General features: G+C 40.1%; 1 protein-coding gene across 7 annotated transcripts in view; it reads right to left on the bottom strand.

Annotated features, from left to right (window-relative positions):
- The window catches only part of LOC308581527 (contactin-4), a 527,693-nt gene that overhangs the window by 303,519 nt on the left and 200,832 nt on the right, over nucleotides 1–23,342 (bottom strand). Inside the window, exon 1 of one of the 7 annotated variants that reach the window (XM_081184024.1) lies at nucleotides 902–1,316. The exons of the other annotated variants lie outside the window; for them this stretch is intronic. The gene's annotated coding sequence lies outside the window, so the exon portion shown is untranslated. Of the gene's footprint in view, nucleotides 1–901; nucleotides 1,317–23,342 lie in introns of those variants that run through there. 7 annotated transcript variants of the gene reach the window in all.

Below are 23,342 nucleotides of genomic sequence, written 5' to 3'. Positions count from 1 at the left end.
CAATATATTCTATAGCATAAAGATGATAGATGATGATAGATATAGATAGATAGATAGATAGATAGATGATAGATAGATAGATAGATAGATAGATAGATAGATAGATAGATAGATAGATAGATAGATTATAGGAACCAGCCTCAATGCACTGGGAAGTTCTCCTTTGTAAACCAAATTGAAATGAATGGGAAAACTTCTTAGAATGGCCCTTTCACACAAAAATATTGTTATCTGTGCAGATTCTACAAGAATCATTAATGACAGTAATTAAAGGAAAAAAAGAAAAAGAAGAATTCAACAGAAATAAAATTCTTTGAGTCTGAAAAGTACACAAACATACCTTAAAATGCCACAATTGATGAAATTGCTTTTTGCTTACTGAACCTAATCCATTACCTTGCTAATAAATAATCACATGCCTAATGACAAAAGGCATTCCAGTAAACCTCTGTGGTGCACAGATGTTTTGGTTTCATTTGAACTCTCAGAACTCATAAAAGTGAATATATATGACATAAAATAGTTTTAACAGAACATCTAATCTCTCATAGATCCTCCAAGGAGATTATTTCCCTTTATAAGCATTGTAAATTTTAGTTATTGTAGTATCTGTACATATATGTGCAGCTAGCTACCTTTGTAACCACCCCACACTAATTTCTGCTTGTTAAATAAAAGCTATTAAGCAAGCATTGCCTCGCACAGTACCAGGAAGAGTGAATGCATCTAGTACTATTCTAAATACTTTCTACAGAATAGAGTTTGCTTCAAAGCTTGGGCAGTGATGCTATTAATGTGCTCAGTCATAATAAAAAAAGTTGCTAGAGGCAACAACATCTCTAAACATCCCTTTCACACTACAAGCTATTCAAGATTCATAGTAATTTATTCGGCCACTTACCAGCAAACATGACAGCTGCTCCTGAATCTATCCCAATGTTGTTGATATTTTTTCCACTCATACACATCCTCTCCCCTCCTCTTCTGGAAACTGTTTCCCTGCATTTCATCTGGCCATAATAAGTTCAGGCTTCTTTTGCCTTATTTACATTTTCTTTGCAGTGTCAATACACTTTACTGGACAGCAGCAAGCATTCTGCCAGGCATTTGAATTTCTTCCCACTGATATAAAGTCTTCTGCCTGGTGAACCTTAAATCTCTCTTCCTCACTCTCCTTTGCCAGCAGCCTGAGATATCTTGCTTCCGTAAATTTTGCCATCTCCTCTAAAATCCACACCACTGCATTTTATGTCTCACCGTAAGAGATACTTTATTCCTTTGCAGCCCTTCTTATGCTTTCCTCTCAACATTAAATCACAAGATTCTCTTTCCTGACAAACCAACTGATGCAAGTACAGCCCCTTTTCTGTGAGAAACATCACCTCCAGTCCTTCCCTCTCTAAGAAAGCAAGCATGTGAATTGCAAGGCAGAGGGGTTTAGCCTCCTTCTCAAATCCTCCCATGTATGTCTTGTTTGAGAAGCCTACCATTGGCTTATACCATACAATACAGCCATTTGGTACATGAGCAGAACTATTTGCTCAGCAACACTGAATACCACAAATGGCCAGAGCTGTTAACTTAAAATCATACATTTGAGGTTGATGTGCAAGGCACAATAATTAACAACTTGAAATACATCAAAGATGCAAGTGATATAATATCAACAACCACAAGACTGCCTGTGTAAAGGTATACTTTTCTTCAATTTAGAAATAAAGAGAGAAAAAACAATGACGGGGAAAGGGGACTAACTAGGTTAACCTGCATCGGTGCTTCCACTTAATTGGTTTGCTACTGTCCAGCAAATATATATTGATAGTAAGGAAACAAAAGCAAATGATTTTCATATACTGCATTGATTCACATAAAATATTTAACTGTCTCCTGGCTCAATAGACTGTGGTGTGGATACTTAATCAGGGGCAACATTAGCCTCAGATTCTCATCAAACAGTGAGGAGAAGCAAAAAAAGACAAAGAAAAGAAAAAGCCAAGTTCTAATAATTTTAGTAGTGTCTGGGGATAATCACATGGCCCAGCATCATTATAGAAATGCAAACTATAAAGGGAATTAACGTTCTATTATTTTATAGTACTGTTGCATCAACACTAATTGCAAGCATGCACACACACAGAGTAAGATGCAGCACAAATGCATCCTCTGCCAGTTATTTGAAGAACAATCTTAAGCACATATACTTGGAAAGTATGTCCCATTAATTTCTGGAGATTTAATTCCAAGTAAGTGTGCTTCGGAGCACAGCCTAAGGAGATATATCATCATTTCCACATGTAATGCATCAAGAAATAGGTCAGATATAAATATGCTTAAAATAAGATCTTATAAGAACCACAGGCTTCAAAGGATGCACCAGAAGTTTCAAAATCAACCTAACATGCAAAGCACTTCCTTAACATTTTGATTGAGTGCAAAAATAGTGTGCCAAATTTGTTTCTTCAGTGCTAGAGATACAGAGTTGTATTCAATGTTAGTTCTACTTAGAGTTGACCCATTGAGATAACTGGCATGGCTTAGATCCAAGTAACTACTCAGAATATGATTTAGTTGGCTATAATCCGAGATGCAAAAGTATCCCCTCATTCACCCCAACAAGGCTTGATTACAACTGATTGTGAGCAAAACCAGGAGTGACTCACTTGAGGTAGAGCCATAGCAATAGCTTCTTGGCAGAAGTGCCACTGCTGCTTACTTCGTGACAGCAAGGTGGGAGTTGTCTGGGTGCACTGGTAGGAGCACCAGACTGGGTCCAACGGTTCACCCATGCAGCCCTGCCCTTGCTGCCACCTTGCCCAGCAATCAGCAGTGATGCTGCTGTTGAGAGGCTACTGCTGTAGCTCCACCCCACCTGGCTAGCCACTGTTGAAAAGACTTGTGGTTGCCTCCCTCTGAAGACATCTCTTTCACCTTCTCAGCCTCCCAAGGACCTACCACACTTAATTAAAAGAGGGCTGGTTCAAGTTCCTTGCTGGTGAGTCCAAGTGCTTTCACTGGACAGAAAAGGTATGTTGAGGAGTTGAAGCTCTGCTAACAACAGGATTGGAGCCAAAATGGGGACAATGAGAAATAAATGGGAAGCATCAACATCCTTGGGTAAAGTCCCAGGCATGCAGAAATCCATTTTTTAAGGGGGGGGGGAATCCACAAGAGGATCCTCATCTGGTGGGAAAACACAACCACTCAATGAGAAATGAACATCCAGGAGCCACAGAATGTTGGGTTCCAGCTGGAAAAGAAAACCAGAAATCTATCCTAGTGGTGGGAGAGAGAAAGCAAGTGAATTGGTTTGCTTGATCCCTATGAAGCTTATATTGACCTGGAGGGAGGCATAGCTGACTGGAATTCTTAACTGGTCGCAGGCCCCACTTGTTACGAGTAATAGCCATTGTTATACCATGTCTAAAGCATCTTAGCGGCCACAGCCATCATGACATAATGAAGGAGTATTCAATTTCGTCTGATTGTTGTGTGTATGAAGGAGCAAGGCGGATGACCTACATTTTTACCCTATTGTCCTTGTTAAGGATCTATATTCTGACAAACTCATTTATCTTCCCCCCCTTTGAGACACATTCTGTTTAGGCTCATAGCCTTTGTGAGCCAGTCACAACTCTTTTGCAATTCATTGGTGAATCGTTACCAGTTTGAGATTGTATTTCCAGAATGCAAGTAGAAGGATATTACCTATATAGAAGGCTATGAATAATCCTGAGGTTTGTGTGTGTAAATTTTTTTATTAAATTTTCTGTTTTTCAATTTAGAATATTCATTTAAACAAACTTAAAATATCAATGACTTTCCTTATTCTCTTCCCATTGTTCATTTTGAATATTATGGAATATTTCTGAGGTTTGGAAGAGAGAGTGGCAGACCCAATCACTCAGTTCTTGTGTTCTGCTTTTCATGTAGATGGAGCCTGGTCATCCTAGTCTGAGTGCCAGTCATGTACCTTTGCCATGATGCAGGGGTGTGTGTGTGCAATGAATGAAGGACTGGATAACCCACAAGCCAATCTGCACTTCTCCCACAGGAGCAGAATTCAAGTCCAGTTTGGAAAATGGCAGGTATGTTTCAGGTGGGATTTCCTATGGGTGGTGTGTCACGCCTTCTTTCTATAGCACACGGCTGATGCCAAACGTGTGTAATGCTTTATTATTTACTACTCACACTGTTTGCAAACTGTCAGCACAAGCTTCTGTTTGGTCCTTATTGGCCCTGATAAGAACAGAAACTTGTTCCTGAAGGACACTGGTAACTTAATACCCATTTGCATCTTCTAAGAATAAGCCCAGTTCCCACATGGGACACTTCTACCAATCGAGCACAGATATGATATAGAGACTTTAAACAACTTTGTTCCAATTAGGACTGCCCAACCAGTTTGCAGCAGGGAACTGTGCTTCACTTGCAGTGGCACAACAAATTCACATATTGTTCTGCTGTGTCCCTTCTGTCCACCCAAATCAAAATTTGTCTCCGGTGCCCTCTTCCCTCAAGAAGCCAGCAAGGTTTTTAGTCCAGCCTGTAAATTCCTGGCTACCCAATTTAGTCCTCCTTGGATCATGCCTCAATGAGACTGCTCCAAACTGATTCCGTCCACCCAAATCAAAGTTTGTCTGTTCCAAACTGATTCCCAATAAGCAGAAGGGCTTCAGCTCCCCTCCTTACATCTTCCACTCCATTCCTATACAGTGGTACCTCTGGATGCGAACGGGATCCGTTCCGGAGCCCCGTTCACATCCTGAAGCGAACGCAACCTGCGTCCGTGCGTACCGCGATTCACCGCTTCCGCGCATGACATCATTTTGAGCGTCTGCACATGCACAAGTGGCGAAACCCGGAAGTAACGCGCCGCGCTCCGTTTCTTCCGGGTCACCGCAGAGCGCAACCCAAAAATGCTCAACCAGAAGCTACTTCAACCCAAGGTATGACTGTACCTCTTTTCCATGTTTGTTATTTTCCCTGAGCTATTCAGGAAACTTAATGGGTACACAAGTCTCATGTTTCCACTTAAATAATACTTATCTGGGGTTGATGTTGTTTTGAAATGCATTGGGAGGATCTAAAGGAACCCTAGCTGCTTACTTGGACATCGCATGGCACGGGGCTAGAGGGTGACTTACAAAGAATGGCACTCCTTCAATCTCCGCATGACTGACATTGTCCTGAATGATTCAAAGTCTGCTTTTCAGTATTAGCAGACTGCAACCAAAATCCACAAGACTTAGCTGATTATAGAACACTGCTATAAAGCCATGACCCTAAACAGTTTGGTCACATTTTCCATTTTATTTGAACCCAGATTTTTAAGTATCCATGGTGTAGTGCAATACAAGCAACCCCCGATTTGCGCAGGGGTTGCTTTCCAGGTCATCACATGCAATGGCAGAGTGCGCACAAGCCCCCTCTGCCCTGTTGCGGCCCCGCCCCCTTTCCCAGCCACTCCTGGGTTGCCACAATGTGCGAGTGCACGGTTGCGCATCAATTGGACGCATGTAAATCAGTCATTACCTGTTTCCCTGATGGCATACAAAAATTTCCTGATCAAGGACCCCAAATATCACACCTGTAATTTACCTTGCCATGTTGTAATAATAGGCTTGGTATCTGGGGGTGTGAAGAGACTGTAATTTAACAAAGATTTCCTTTTTTTATAATTTAATACTGATAGATATCAATGCGATCAAAACAGAGAAAATTATAAAAATGCCGGGTGGATTAAACACATGATTGAGAATCAGAAGGCATGGCTTCAGTTTTCATTGTTATCATACTGAAGAATTGCCTGGAGTTTATGCAACTAATGACGATGATGAAATCATGAGAAACAAAATTGATACCTTGAAAAACAAGCAAGGGAGGAAAACGGGAGAAACAGAACAAAGTCATAACACAAGCTAAAAGGCACACGATGAAAGTGCAATAAATATCTGTATTCCAAATCTACTACTTAACACCCCTCCCCCCGGGATCTGCTTGTGTAAACAATGCTCTTCACCAAATATTAGCTCTTTGGTATTCCCAAGGCTAACCTCAATTGAAGTTACAACCTGAAACAAAAATAAGAAGGTGCTGTGCAACCTTTAAAGACTAGCACATTTAGCACATACTTTGATGATCAAGATTCCACTTCATTAGTTGCATCAAGTGGACTCTAATCTACAAAATCTTATGCTCCAATAAATCTGTTAAGTCTTTAAAGTGCCACAAGATTCTTTCTTGCCTTTTTACTGCAGGAGACTAACACAACTACCTTTTTGTAAGTTGTCACCTGAATCAAATTCCTACTGCTGTTCTGACAGGGGTACAACTTGGTAATATGACTGTGCTGGGGGCATGTTCAGAAGCACTGGCTCAACAGTTTTCTTGTTAATTCCTTCTTCTATCCATTTCTGAGTCTGTGGATCCAATTCCAAACATTTTTTGTTTTGCTTTATCTAACAATAAGGCTTTGCTGGCGCTCTCCAATGCCAGCTACTTTATACACATACATGCATAACGTCAGCACAGCTTTTAATCCCATCAGGGCCATTCAACGCTTTCCTAGGCTGTTCTTTACAGCTGTCGCCTATATCAGATTTTCATTCACGTAAGAATAGAGGCAGTCAGAAGCCCAGATCTTCAAACTGTTTCAAACAACTGGAAACCCATGTAAACTTATTAAAGTCACAGAACTACAAATATTCAAAGTCTTAGTAATGACTGTGGATGTTGCAGTGCAACTCAGCAATATCACCAGCTCAAGCCTTTTCTCCTTCTCCACTCATTTAAAAGAGAATTAAAGCACTTGATTTGACGAAATCAGGGACTTTAGATAAGTGTTTGGTTTCTACTGAAAAAACATAGGTTCTTAGGAGATCAGGTCTGTTCACTACCAACACCAGCTACATCCACCCACCCATTGCAAAGGAATACAAATGGAATTGTTCCCTCATGTTTTTTTCAGCCTTTATGTGTGCGTGTATATATTTGCAAATGGTTTGACAACATAACTAAGGATGTTAGTTTCACTAATATGCCTAACAGAGCAATATTGTATTCCACACCATACTTGCTTATGACCATTATACAAATGCTGAACTTACAAATTTGCTGGGAGAATAAATTACTGTAATATCTCTATAAGCCTTCTGTAAAACAAGTGCTCACTGAAATAGCTTTTTTGTTTTGAAACAAAGGCTGACCCTTCTTTCAATTAAAAGAAAGTGCTTGTGGAAGCAGTTGCTGAAAACAGTAAGATTTTTTTTTATAAAAAAAGAATAAAGAAATGTTTATTTATGCATATTTACTTCAGACAAGCCCTTTCCATGGATCCAGCCACTACCAAGCTGAAATATCAGCATATGTCTGTAAGGCGGAATAGTTCAGGTAACTTTGGAGTGGGGGAAGAGACTGAGAAAGAAAAGAGGCTACACTGATTTCCTACCATTTTTTTTCAGGTACAGTTTCTTTGTTTTGTTCCCAGAACCCCTAGGCTGTGTGGATGCTTTCTGTGCTACTGGAGGTAACCATCTATTGTGACATTCTCCCTTTTCTTTAGCCATTCACATCAACCACAGCTAATGAGAAGATACTCTGTCCTCAGCAGCGAGCCACTTTCATACCTAACAGCCTGTGGTTCTGCTCTGCTTTGAGACTTATTGCCTATTCAGGAATATATATATTTGCATTCCAGTAGGTGCTTTCCCATACCACATGGTTTCATTCAACTTGTGCAGCATGCCAGCTTTCAAGCAGCGGTGCCTTAAAACTGCTTTGTCCTGAAATAGGCATGAACACTAGAACAACAGGCCCAAGGCCACTGTAATTCATATCTTTTTTAAGGTCAACTGTCATTGGGAAACAAATGAGGGAACCCCAAAACATATGTTATGAGCCACACACACACACCCTTTCAGCTGTCAATATGCAATGCCACAACTTGCTGCAACCTGCCATTTGCAAAACTCATACAGTACTACTATTATAACTCAGTAGTACTTTTGTGTCTATAACGAAGAACGAAGAGGTGTTAAATATTAGGGATTAACATACTGTGTTTTGCAAGAAAAATAATTCTATTGGAAAAACGCAGTTTTGAAAAATAAAGCCACATCAAATACATCAGTTGCATAATAGTTCCCAATTTTGAACTCAACACTCAAATCATAAATAAATCATTTCAACAATTTTTAAAACACCTGAACATTATAAGTAATATTATTGTGCCTATTCTGCACACTTAAGTTATGGACTACATTTGTCAGAAAAACAAGTCTGCCACTGCACTATTCCTTCCCCCAACACGACTTTTATTGAAATTTTAAAAGGTATAATGAGAAACTGTAAGACTACATCAAATTTAAAAACATGCTTTCTGAAGGCACTTAGTAAATGCTGATTTGAAGAAATAGTACCCCCCCAATATTAACTAACACAAAAAGGATAGTTTAAAGAAGACACCCAAGCCACACTTCAAAGCAAAACAAACTACGCAGCTACATTTTATTAAACTCTCAAAGAAGAAAACCCAGTTTAAAAAGTCAAGTTATTTGTTTCTTTGAAACAATCATCACATGCCTGCATTTTAGATAGCCAAAGCAACCTGCAATCTGTAAACAGATTACCCTCATTCCTCCCTGTTAAATTCAGCAAAGAGCAGTGGAACAGAAAATTATATGTAGCTGGCAAAGTCACAACTCGCTCACATGCAGCTATGGAAGAAAAACCGGTACTTACAGAACTGTAAAATAAAATATCCCAGTTTCTCTTTTACATTTTACAGCAAATCAAACAAAGATCTCAGCTCTCATCAAGTCACTGCTTCCACTGTACTGATCAGCCAGGCAGAAAAGGCCCTTATGGATTCCCTATGCAGCTGGGAGATAATGGAACCATATTCTCAGCTGGGACTAGAGAAGCCTAACCGCTATGCACTGAGCACTGTATGGCTGCTCACTAGCATTAATCAGGAAGTACAGTGCTCCTGCTTTATGCCTCCCTTCCCCCAAGGACCTGCACAATTAACACATGAATCAAAGATGCACACATTGGGAGACCTTGTACACAGAAGGACATATAATCCCAGTTCAGGGATATCTGAACACTGGTTAATTTTGTTCACTGATCAAGGATACGAGACTTCTTTTTAACTAAAGGCAAACACACACATTTATGTATATGGTTCCTGGATTTAAGTAACACTGTAATCTTGCTGTGACCACATAACAGATGATTACATAAATCTCTGTAATTAAGCTGAATGCTTTGCATATACAGCATTGTACGATGCTATAAACCCAGATTTCTGTGTCAGGTCTTTTCTGAAGCAGTTAAATTTCTAACACACTGGGTTGTGTGTTGTTGTTTTTTTAAAGAGTCTCCACCTTTCCTAATCCTTAGGATGAGGGCAGGTAACAATTTTTAAAAATATGAATCACAGCACAATATTTAAATATAAAGCACAAAAATGAGTAACATATAAAACATAAAGGCCACAGCTGAGCATCATGTTAGTAGATAGAGATTGGGGTCTGAGATACCTTTGTTTAAATTCAGGCATGGATAACTGGGTGGTCCTAAGCCTTAGTTATTTATTCCTCAGACTTCAGTTAAATTAAGATTTGACCAATTACATAGGGTTATCAGGGACAAACAGTGACAGTTAAATGCTAATCATAGTATAAATGTTTGAGAAATTATCAGTGGGAAATATCCAACAAAATATTTGCCTAAGTAGACTGACTTCTGCTTGTGCAGTAGGAATTCCCCCCCCCATATGACATACCACCCCCAAATCTGCTGGGGGAGGGGAGAGAATGTTTGCCTTACTGCTATGTTGGAATCCCACCCATTAACATCAAGCAAAATAATTATAAATTAATTACATTGTTATTAATTATTATTATTATTCATATTATTTATTTCTCTCAAACAAGCAGTGTTTTAAAGATTCTACTGTGTAAACATGAGGTTAAATTAAGCTGCCATTGAGCACTTTCTCATTGCGGAAGATGTGTGAATGGGAAATGGGACAAGTAATCATCACTATGAGGACAACTTCCATAGACGCAAGGTGGGAGGTCTTGCTGTGCCTTGACAACGAACACGTTAATTATGGTTAAGCTTTCATAGACAAGAGTCAAATTCACCTGAATGGATTGTCATCCTCAGTTGGCAGATGCACAGGTACACACAGAGAGATTCAGAGAAAAAAATAACTGGAAATAATGCAGTTAAATTGCAAAATATGCATGGAGTACAAGCTGTGACAATTTTATGGGAAGCTAAAGAGAAGCAACGTTATCATTCACAAAAGCAATAAAGGTTTGGTGATAACTTCCAAGCATTCTTGAATCAAGTAAGATTTGCAGTGGGAAAGGACGCTCATGAGCCTGGGGTTGCACCATCAAGCAATTCACAATTCAGGTTCTTTGGGATTACTTGACTGACAAGGTAGCAGCCTGTATGTTACCAGATACAGTGGTACCTTGGGTTAAGAACTTAATTTGTTCTGGAGGTCTGTTCTTAACCTGAAACTGTTCTTAACCTGAAGCACCACTTTAGCTAATGGGGCCTCCTGCTGCCGCTGTGCCGCCGCTGCATGATTTCTGTATGATTTTCATCCTGGGACGCGGGTGGCGCTGTGGGTAAAACCTCAGTGCCTAGGACTTGCCGATCGTATGGTCGGCAGGTTCGAATCCCCGCGGCGAGGTGAGCTCCCGTCGTTCGGTCCCAGCTCCTGCCCACCTAGGAGTTCGAAAGCACCCCTAAGTGCAAGTAGATAAATAGGTATCGCTTTATAGCGGGAAGGTAAACGGCGTTTCCGTGTGCTGCGCTGGTGCTGGCTCGCCAGAGCAGCTTCGTCATGCTGGCCACGTGACCCGGAAGTGTCTTCGGACAGCGCTGGCTCCTGGCCTCTTAAGTGAGATGGGCGCACAACCCTAGAGTCGGACACGACTGGCCCGTACGGGCAGGGGTACCTTTACCTTTACGTTTGCCCAGCTGGATTTGTTCCCAATGGTTTTGGTTAGCCAGTCATGATTTGTGTCACAATCGCAGCTGTCTATCTGGGATGCCCTCAGACAAAAGAAAATCATGACCACCAATCTACCAATGTCATGTTTTCCCTGGATCTTTGTTATGTTATGTTATGGTTTGTTTGTTTAACACAGGTATGACCTACTGGTGAATCGCGATCTACTGGTCGATCCTAGGCCAAAAAAAGGAGCGCTCAACAACTCTGATGAAACCTCCCCAAAATAAGCTCAGCAACACTGATGAAGCCTCCCTCCCCCCCCAAAAAAAAAGATCAACAACTCTGTGCAATCCTGGGTAGATCACTGCCAGCTTTTTATACTGGGAGTAGATCACAGTCTCTTGGGAGTTGGACGTGCCTGGTATAATGGTTGGGGGACTAAAGAGCAGAGAATAATATGTTTATACAAAATATACAATCAATCAATTTGTGATGCTTTACTCATTGTTCTGAAAGTAGGTTGTTGGTTTTTCAATGTTGCCATACACTTTTTGTCTGTTTTCTTATGGAGAGTATGTCACTATTGTAGAAAAAAGCCTTCAGCATAGTCCATTATAATCTACAGAGTGCTCTGGTACCTGAACCTGAATTAGTGAACACAAAAGGGTTGAATAGGGCATCCATTATCATTTATTTTTGAATGCTGATTTCTGGTATTCTGATTTCTGATAGAAAATGAAGCACTGGGCACTTTCTGATTCACACATGCATATAAATAACTTGATTTCTTTATATGATACTACTGACTGCTGAATGTGTGCAATAACACTACTGAAAAGCATTAAAGCAACAATGTGCTATTAAACTTCTGTCTGTTGTTTTTGAACTGAAGTGGTTCATTAATGCCTGCAAGTTACAACTTCATATTGCAGTCATCAAGTGAACGATATTTACTGTAGGACAGCAAATTACAAACATAGTTTAGAAACAATATGGAACTGTTCTAAACATGAAAGGCAGGATTGGGAAAAAATCCAAACATTTGCAGAAGAGCAATTAAAAATAATGTGGAAGGGTGGGGGTGGGGGATAAAAAAAAACCCTCAGTCCAATAAAGTATAAGCATGTTAAGTGGCACAAAAGGACATAGCTGGTTAGAAGCATTAAAAGGAGTACCCCACCATGCAACGTTTAGCAGCTAATCCTTCATAGCAAATTCATAAAGATCTGAGATACTCTATACATTATAAAGCCACCTGCAGCATTCCACCCTAAAGACCACTTCCATTGATAAATTATATCACACCTGAACCAACATATCAATCAAAATATTACCCTGTTCCAGAGGGCACAAAGGAGATATGAAAGCCTTTTTCACAATTACCATTCATCTCTACCCAGTTGTCAGTACTCTACACTTTTTCTTGCTGTTGGTTCCTCTGGCTATCCACGCATATGTCGGAAGGGCCATAGCACTGTGGCAAAAATTTGAGTTTTCTATGAAGAAGTTTGGAGATTCAGTCCCTGGCTGCTCCAGGTAAGGTTGGGAAAGACCCGTTTGAAACCCATGGAAGCTGTTGGCAGTAAGTGCAGAATAGCTAAAGGGACAAATGGTCTGTCTTGCTATAAGGCAGCTTAGCAGTGCAACCCTATAAATGTTTACTCACTTTTAAGCCCCAGTGAGTTCAAAGGAGTTTGCTCTCATGTAAGTGGGTACAGGGTTGCAGTCTAGGTATAGTTTTATCAAAATATGTGTGGATTATAGAGAAAGCAATGTTGGAGTAATAATTTTTTAGACTTTCAGGTGTATCCCAGGAAGCTAGGATAAGAAACTATTCAACTCAGTAGCAGACAGTATTGTGGGGCAGCATCGAATAGCTGACCTCCACTCTTTTGCATCCTGCTGCTTACCAGGAGGTAGTGCGGGAGAGATAAGGTAGATGCGATGTGATTTCACCCATGGGAGTACTGAAGTGGCTCCACCAGTGTGTGTGCACGAGCCAGCTCTCTGCCTCCTCTTTGCCTCTCTGCCTCCTGATAAGTAGCAGCAATGCAACTAACCAGAGGGCACATGAGGTACTGATACTGAGGATGGATGGCAGCTAACAGATTGAGGTTGAATCCTGACAAGACAGAAGTACTGTTCCTGAATGGTCCTGAATGGGGTAATTGTGCCCCTGGAGGACCAGGTGCGCAGCCTGGGAGTCATTCTGGACTCACAGCTGTCCATGGAGGCACAGGTCAATTCTGTATCCAGGGCAGCTGTCTACCAGCTCCATCTGGTACGCAGGCTGAGACCCTATCTGCCCGCAGACTGCCTCGCCAGAGTGGTGCATGCTCTAGTTATCTCCCGCTTGGACTATTGCAATGCGCTCTACATGGAGCTACCTTTGAAGGTGACCCGGAAACTACAACTAATCCAGAATGCGGCAGCTAGACTGGTGACTGGGGGCGGCCGCCGAGACCACATAACACCGGTCTTGAAAGACCTACATTGGCTCCCAGTATGTTTCCAAGCACAATTCAAAGTGTTGGTGTTGACCTTTAAAGCCCTAAAAGACCTTGGTCCAGTATACCTGAAGGAGTGTCTCCATCCCATCGTTCTGCCCGGATGCTGAGGTCCAGTGCCGAGGGCCTTCTGGCGGTTCCCTCATTAGCAAAGCTACAGGGAACCAGGCAGAGGGCCTTCTCGGTAGTGGCACCCACCCTGTGGAACGCCCTCCCATCAGATGTCAAAGAGATAAACAACTACCTGACATTCAGAAGACAGAGAAGTTCAGGGAAGTTTTTAATGTGTGACATTTTCGTGTATTTTTGGTCTTTGTTGGAAGCCGCCCAGAGTGGCTGGGGAAACCCTGCCAGATGGGCGGGGTACAAATAATGATGATGATGATGATGATGATGATGATGATAATGATGGTGGTGGTGATGATACAAATGTTCCCTTACTCTAGCTATGACAACTGCAGTTGGAATCATGTTCTGTAATTGAATAAGATGTATAAGACATTGGAAGAAGCTGCAGATAATTAAAAACAATAGCATAATCCTATGCCTGTCTACTCTTAAGTAAATACCATATATTTCAACTGGATTCAGTCCCAGGTAAGTGTAAACAGGTAAGATTGGAGTCTGAAAAGTATTTCACAGTGTGGGTTTTGTTGGGTAAGGCTGCTGTGAGAAGAACAAACCACACACCCCAAATCCAAGTACTGTATTTGGATTTGTGTGAATCACACGGCCTGCGTCTCTTATTCATCTAATACAAAAAAAGAGGAGCAGGGAAATTAAAAGCACAACTTGCCTATTACCTTGTAAATATGCCATCTTCAGAGGCCTTCACAACAATTGCATTAAAAAGAAACCCAAGCGTACTTACATAAACAGTGTACCTCATTTCCTGTTTGTAAAATACAAGGCCATTAATCTCTTTCTGTCTCACATACAAAATGGTTATAGCAATGATAATTACCTACTCCACAGGGGTGTATTGAGGCTTAGTTAATATTTAAAAAGCAATTTGGTATTTATGGACAAATGGTACTAAATATAGGTGTAGTTTATTATTGCAATTATTATTACTGTCACTTCCAGATATAGTTCATTCTGTGCACTGTGCACAAAATATCCTGTGTCTGATTTTGCAAAGTGCATTTGAGACATATTATATCTAATAGCTATGGAGATACTGCAGTTCTCATATCACTTCACAGCTACAACAATGACTTTAAATGGTAAGCCAATGAAAGGCACAATTTGAAGAGTTCCAGAATTCTACCATCAGCTTTAGTCCTCTTTGGATAAGGTCCCAAGTTAACCAAAACCCTGAGCTCTGGAAAAATAGTAACAGTATGTACCAAGTACAAAATTCTTTTCTCTGGCATTCCTGGGAGGGTACATAATGAGGACTGGACCCAGGTAAATAAAACAGTTTACTTTCTGGAAGACAGAGGGAAGAAAGGGAGGCTGGACCACATACCAAAAAAAAACCCCAATAAAATTAAATATTGTAGACCCAGTGCTGATAAAGTGTATAGTTTAGGCCTGCCCAATATGCAACTCACCAAAATGAAATTAGTCCACCACACATGCATAGTGGCCCACCAGCTCAATAAACAATATATTGTGCCTCCTGCCTAAAACCCAAAAGGCAGATTGCTTGTTAATCTCCTGCACCACAGTAATTTGGGGTGATGCAGCATCAACTTCTGATTTTCTATGTAAAAAGCAGCAGAGGACTTGCCTGAAAATGTTAAAATAAGCAATAAAAAAGAGAGTAACCCAAGAACAATAGACTCTTCAAAAGTATGAGAAAACCATGTGTGCTTTGATAGCTTATTTGGCTGGTGTGTGGTGGGTGTGGATTACAAGTGGAAATCTCCCCCCGGAGGGCACCAGATTGATGAAGGCTGCATACAAGTGAGCTCCAGAACTTCTACTAAATAGTTTTGCACTAAGAAAACACACCAAAAGCCTAAATATAATGCAGAAGTTCCTGCATACATGAAGGGCAACATAAATCTCTTCAGATTATGATTCTTCTTCTGTGATCCAATACAGCAGATTAAGAATGCTTCTGAGATGAGAGATTCCACAATATATTGTTAGCTGAATACTGCCCTGTACAGAGACAAATTTGCTTGAAGGATGCTCTTGTGAGCCAAGTGCTGGAGGCTATGTCTTGAACATTCTGCATCCCCATCACCCTAGATCTTACATGCTAGGTACATCTCACATCACCCATCATTTTCTTAGAAGATCACAAAGATGAAAAGCAACTGAAGAAACAGCAGCAACCAAACTCTTGCTGCAAGCACCCGAAGCAATAGTAGCAGGGAATAAAGGCTCTATAATGTTCCCGCCTGGAAGAGAAGACTATGTTCTATTAATATTCCTTGAAAGAACTCTCCAAGGAGGAATTGGGCAAAGAAAGTCTTCTGTTCCCCAGGCCAGCTTAGATTCCGGGAGTTCATTTCAAAAGCAGAACGCCAGAGCATATATCCCCACCTCCTCAATCTCCTAGAATCCCAGATGACTAGATATATCATATGAAGCAGAAGCAGTATATAACTGGGAGATATGTGAAAAATAAGAAGAAGCTTGGTTCAGGTTAAGATGATATAACATCTTTTTGAATTGGCAATCCCGGGGGAAATCTCCACCACCACAATTTTGGGCAGCATTGGGAGCTTTCTTCTCATTTTAATTGTGGTGGTATGTGAAGATTCCCCCCCCCCATTTTTTTTAGGACTGTGCTGAGGTGGTAAGAATTATACCTCTCCTGCCTCTATGTCATTTTAATGAATATTACCTATTATACTGAAGGCGGGGGGGGGGGCGCTCAGTTGTAGTTGCTCATAATGAAAGTAATGCCGTATTTACTCAAATCTAATACTCAGCTTTTTAAATTACATTGCAAAAATTAAGGTGTCCATTAGATTTGATGGTACGTTTACATTTACCAGCAAATACTTTGGTTTTGGTTTCAATGTTCTGAAAATTGGGGCGCACATTCGATTCGATGGCGCATTAGAATCAAGTAAATGCAGTATCTAGAGAAGGTCTACAACATGTTTGTGTGAATCACTGAATACTTTGTGTGAATCTCCCACAAGCTACCAATACGGCAAGCTTTCCAAATGTTTTGCAAAGGTAAGAACATAAAGAAGAGACTGCTGGATCAGGCCAGTGGCCTATTTAGACCATATTCTGTTTTAACAGTGGCCAACCAGATGCTTGTGGGAAAGCTGAAAGAAGCAACCTCTAGATGGGTCTGGGCAATATGAATGCTGGGCAGAGCACTGAGAGGGGTTGTTTTATTGTTGTTAGCCGCCCTGAGCCCGGCTTCGGCTGGAGAGGGCGGAATATAAATAAAATTCAACATCATCATCATTATTATTATTATTATTATTATTATTATTCCATTCCTTGCTACTGAAGTGGAAGAGGAAAGGTGTTGTAGCAAAAGGACCAGCTTAGCATGGTGAGTCTTCTACGCCCTGTCATTGAGACTGAGGAGAAATTAGCCTGGAACGTGCACACAAATACACACCCAAACATTGCCTGCTCTCTCTTAGGAGAGGGTGGAAGGTGAAGCATCTTTTATCCTTTCCAATTATCATGGTGAAATAAATGACAAGGTCTCAACATTAAAATGTATGGATCTTCCCTAGCCTTCCAACAAAGGTCATTGGGAAGGAGAAAGTAATTATCTTGATTACTAATTGGTCATCTCTTTATTGGGAGCTCCCATGAACCTTCAGTCTCTGTGATCAAGCCAATCTTATCAACTAGGGGCCCCTCATCTTGGATAGTATAATTGTTTTAAGAACCCTGCTTGGCACCAGGTTCAATCTCAGTTTATAGACTTTCCTAGTGATACGAATAAGCGAATTCTTGGATGATACATGAGCTACTTGAAACAGCAAACTATTCACTCTTCATGGTGTGAATCCACTTTTCAGCAGCCAAGGAGGGGGCAGGGAAAGAATTCTCAAGGATCTGAATTACAGTAACAATTTGCGCTTCATCAGATTTGTTAGTGTCCCATACATAATGAAGGAGACTTCTTTGTAGGCCTTCATAATGGATGTCCAAGTATCTTGTGCCTCGGAATGCAGCACTGTCAGGATAGTCAATAAGCCATTTAAATTGTTGCTCCTCTGCATCTCCATCACAACTCAACCATTCCACATGTCATGTCAGAGGAAGAAAATAAGCTCAAGAAAGAAGTTTTTTAATCTGTTTCTAGGTGGTTGATACCTTTGGCACTCTGTGGTCCTTTATAGCTTTTCAGATGAGCTTTTCAGAGGGTTCCCTCAGGAGATCAATAGCTCATCATGTCTTCAAGATGGCTTGTACTCCCTTGTGCCTCATGCCCACTCTGCATTAGTCACCCCCCCCTTCTTCAAAATTTTGTCACAAATAAAAGATTCCTTTGTAGACTGGCCTTTTCTTTTTCCCTTCAGAAAGTCGGCATTCTAGCCATATTGACAAGAAGCGCCTCACCATTCTTATTCCTTACTTCACATGATGCCTTTGGGGAAATCCCTAATTCTAGCTGAGTATAATGGTTATGCCTACAAATTAAAATACCCACAGAATATTGAAAGCAAGAGATGTTCTTGTTTATGACAATTAGCATTTATACACAGGGAAAAAATATTTTCATTCCATACAAACAAAGCTTTTGATACCCAAAGGCAATTAAATTTTATGTTAATTCAATTAAAGATCTACAACTCAGCATGTACATTTGTTGTACTTTTCAGGGGGGTTTTCCTCCTTGTAATTTTTTTTTTTTATTAGGAAGAGCAGAAGAAGATTATACACATAATTATTATCATCGCCCTGAGAATCCTACCACCTTTGTGGTAGCATTCTGAAATCAAACTGATAGCGGCAGCACGCAAAGACAGCATTATTTATTTACTCATTTAAACAGATTTATACCCCACTCTTCTTTCTCAGCCACATGACTGAAGAGCATGAATATATATGCGATGATAGTAATATGCTGAAGTCACCATGCAAAGGCCAACCAATGTACACAAAACATATTAGATGATTCTTTAGGTGTCACAGACTGTGTTGCATGTGCTTGAACAATAAAGGTCTGGTTCAGAAAAAGTTCTGACCCATGACATAGTAATACGCTTAAAACTAATTAAGTACAGCCCTGGAAATTTAATGTAAGATGCTCTGTACTACGGCAGCCCCAGTCAGCATGGTGAATGGTCAGGGATGATGCAGTTCAACAACATCTGAAGGCCACAGGCTAACTTCTCCTGCTTTAGAAGGTGGTATATTATACAAATAAAACGACATTCTGTAGCCCATTTAGTTGGATCTATTTCTTCAATCAAATCAATTTCCCAGATTTGTTTTAGGAATTCCAAGAATCCCTTTTGTGATCTTAAGAGTACATATTCACAGAACTAAAGAGTCATCTGCAATGCAGGAATCACAAATAAAGCATCCCTGACCAGTGCTTTTTTTCTTTAAAAAAATGTTTAGGGATACTCTCATTTTGACTCAAGAAAATCACCATTTTATAGTTCAAATCGGGGAAAATAAATATAGTAAATGGACAAAAGTACAAAGATTCACAAAATGTTTAGGGGGTACGCATACCCCTGCATCGCCCCAGAAAAAAAGCACTGTCCCTGACATCTAAACTCTGCTTAAAAACCTCCTCTGAAGAATAGCTCACAACCTTTCAAGGGTGTTTGTTCCACTGTCAAAAATTATAAATGAGAAATAAGTTCCATGGGGGGGGGTTAAATTGTACATTTAAGAGTGAATTTTGCAAAGGAATTATTGGTCTAGTGCAGGCTTCCTCAACCTCGGCTCCCCAGATGTTTTGGGACTACAACTCCCATCATCCCTGACCACTGGTCCTGCTAGCTAGGGATCATGGGAGTTGTAGGCCAAAAACAGCTGGAGGGCCAAAGTTGAGGAAGGCTAGGCTAGTGGTCTGCTGAGTCTGATTACTAGTTTCAACAGATCTTCAACAGTCTAATTCAGCTGATTTCTCTTTTCTAATTAACACCATATACTGATTGAATACAATCAGTTGCTAATATCCAGGGTTGCCTTGGTTTAGACTGCTATAACATTTCACATTATCTTCTCTGCTAACAAAGATTGCCCTTTTCTATGCAGTGTTCAGGATTGCAGTCACAATGTTAACATAAGATACCACTAGTCTAGCTAAGTTTCCATGTTTATGCTTCCGTGGTCCATATCACACAGTATTGGTCTCAGAGTTTTCAAAGAACATATCTGGAACTAACAAAGGTGCTAGGCTTTTTCATCCTTCCTAGAAGAATGGGTCACATTAACTGGTGTAGTTAAAACTGAGTACTGGAGGCAATCTGATATAGACCTGTATTGTGGCTAGGTTGTCCTATAGTCCCTTTGGAGTAGAATTTAGAAAATGACCGTATGTAAGGTATGATATACAATGAAATGAGAGGAAGGCTAACTTGCAACCCTCCAGATGTTGCTAAACTTCAACTCCCAGCATACTGACCATTGGACATATTTGCTGGGGCTAATGGAAGTTGGAGAAGAACAGCATCTGGAGGGCTGCAGGTTAGCCATCCTTGCAATAGAATGAAGAATTGTACAAAATTACAGCTCTAATGTTTTACAGAATATAATCAGCTGAGACCAGCAGATGAAAGAAACAAGGCCATTGTCAAAATCTACTTATATTTACATTCCTGTTGTTCATAATTAGCAGAATTATCTTCTTCATAAAAGCCTGCATGTGTGGAGCTGTGAGTCTGAAAAAGTATCCTTCAAACTATGTTTTATATTACTTTTCATGGTTCATCTCTTGTTGTGGAAATCATTATTGCGTTACTTGCTTAGAACAATAGGCTGTGAAAGCCATTCAAACAAAGCCCTATGATTATTTATTGCCTCGTAACAATCTGCTGAAGCATCAATAGTAAATATGAAAGGTCAGGAACAACATTAACTACTAACCTTCCGAAAGCAAACCTTTGTGCGATAGATGATGACAATGACTAACTTACATGACTATTCGGCACTTTCCCTAGAGAACGTGCAAAAATATGTTCATTCTCATGCTATTATTATCCATATTATTCACTTTTCACACAGAGAAGAGAGTCCCAAGCAACTTAGAAAATAAATGACATTAAATATAATCATAAAACAATCATGAAGCATAATAACCAAGCACAGTACATATATAACAATTATTCCAATTGATGTGTGCACTGATAGTTTTCTAGGGGTGCATCCATTTGCGGGTGAAGCTAAACAAAGTTATGTTGTGCAGTTATTCATCATCATCATCATCATCATCATCATTTATTATTTCTACCCCGCCCATCTGGCTGGGTCTCCCCAGCCACTCTGGGCGGTTTCCAACAGAAGGTTGAAAATACATTAAAACATCAGTTATTAAAAACTTCCCTAAACAGGGCTGCCTTCAGATGTCTTCTAAATGTCAGAGTTATTTATTTACTTGACATCTGATGGGAGGGCATTCCACAGGGTGGGCGCCACTACTGAGAAGGCCCTCTGCCTGGTTTCACAACAGTATTCTGTTGCTGTTATTGTTCTCTGTTGCTACAGAGGGCAGACTGGAAATTGCGAGGAAAGAGATTTTGGCAAAATGTTCAGGGACACTTTCTGGTGGCATGAGCTGTTCAACTGTGGAACAGACTGCCTTGGGAGATAGTGGACTTTTCATGTAGATGCTTCATGCATAGCACATCTGCAAGTAGTACTGTGGGATATGGGGTGGTCTAAATAACACCCAAAAGTTCTTTTGAAACTCTAGGATGTGGTTTCAAGTCTGTCACCCCCCCTTTTTTAAAAAAAAAAACTTGTTTTAAATATACAAATTATATACAGAGCATCAATATGCATACTGACATTCACAAATAATAATAGTAGTAGTAAATAATTCACATGTCCATCAAACTGCCCAGTTTCAAAGAAATGCAAGAAGAATTAAGAATAAAGTATCGTATATACGCGACTATAAGCCGAATTTTTCAGCACTTTTTTTATGCTGAAAAAGCCCCCCTCGGCTTATACTCGAGAGAGGGTCCTTTTGTGCTGCGCCTTCCTCCTCCGCCTCCTTTGCCGCTGTTGACGGCAGCAGAGGAGGAACGAACAGCCCGAAAGCAGCCCTTTTGGGCTGCTTGTTCTCCCTTCACCGCTGCCGCCACCACCAGGTTTGTGGTGTGGTGAACCGAGTCAATAAATTTTCCCAGTTTTTGGTGCTAAAATTAGGTGCCTCAGCTAATATTCAGGGTCAGGTTATACTCGAGTATATACGGTAAATTTGCAGCGGTATTATTCTGTCATTGATAAGCACTCCAAACCACACACATGGAACTCAGTTGCATGAAATACTTTCCACGCTCTGTATAATGGAAGGAAGAATTCTGCATGAACAAAGAGATACACCGATGCACTGGATTATATAGAATATTGCTGCTAAACCCAGCGATGTCCTTACTGAGATAACTGAGTAACTGCCCACTACAGTGCAAACAAAATTCTGAAATGGCACAAACCTGTGCTTTGCATGCAGCATAAACATAATGTCTCTGCCAAATCATATGGTTACTCAAATCTACCAACTTTGATGAAGTTTATCTTATAAATCTTCATTTCACATTCTTTTTTGCAAGATTTCTTTTTTCTTTTTTTAGGAAGGACAATTCTCACTGTTTCACATGCCTATGATTGCACCAGATCAGCAAATAACACAAAAATATTTCAATTTCATAACTAACAGGAATATAATTTGGAAAAACAAAAACAAAATCTGGTTGTGTGCCAAATGAAAACTAATGCAAGTCAGCAACTCTCCATGGGGCCATGGTAAGATGAATGATTTGATTATTTATGATGCCTTTTTATCTATGAATTTTAAACTATCCATTTCCAGAAATGATGCCTATTTAAATAATATTATGACAGTGAGTTTTTTCTTTTTCCTAAAAGCTCTTTCCATCGAATCTGCAGTTAATACCATAGAAGTTAAGCCTCCATACTTCTTCCAATTGTTGTCAGGCTATATAATACCCTCTGTATTGTACGGGATTATTTGCTTACTTGCCGCAGCATGCAAGAATGTGAATTGCTAATTGGTATCCAATGCATTTTAAATAATTAGTGATGATTGCTGTATTTGAAGTGTAAGCGATTGTAAAATGTGCTGCTTGGCAAAAGTCCAGAAAACTAACACAGTATTTGGGATAATTATAGACAGTTAAATTGCTTGGGGTGTATTAATTGATAAGGTACATAAAAAGTGAAGGAGAAGAGAAAAGTAAAAGTGTCTAAAATTCTGTGTGGGTCCACAGATTTGCTTCTTAGGTTCTGGCCTTATATTATTTGGAAATGTGAGTAATTTGGGGCCTACAATTATTATTTGATTTAAGTTATTTGGCCTTTACACTTTATTTGCAAAATAATTTCTATACTGACACCATTAATAAAAAGAATCATAGCAGTGAACAGCATAAAATCAACCATAAAATTACATCCACAAAACAAGCACCAAATACATCATGTTTTTTTTCAAATACACATATTTGAATAACCTGTAATAACTGTCTCCATCACTCAACAAACTCCCTTATGGGATGTTTTCTTTTGCAGAATGTTAAATACTATTACATTTCTAATGAGGTTGTTCCCAGAACAGCACTGCAATTCTGGCAGCCCAACGATACCACTGTACTCCATTATAGCCTGAACCCAGCACTAAGGAAGTATAAAATAGGGATGGAGGAAAACCACATTTCCCCCTCTCAGTATTCCTCCATTCCTGCCTTATTCAAACCTCTGCCCATGTTTAATATAGC

This window comes from Podarcis bocagei, assembly GCF_964188305.1.
Source record: "Podarcis bocagei genome assembly, chromosome: 2".
Lineage (NCBI taxonomy): Eukaryota > Metazoa > Chordata > Lepidosauria > Squamata > Lacertidae > Podarcis > Podarcis bocagei.
The sequence above is the reverse complement of the archived record's forward strand: the minus strand, read 5'-3'. Positions and strand labels throughout refer to the sequence as shown.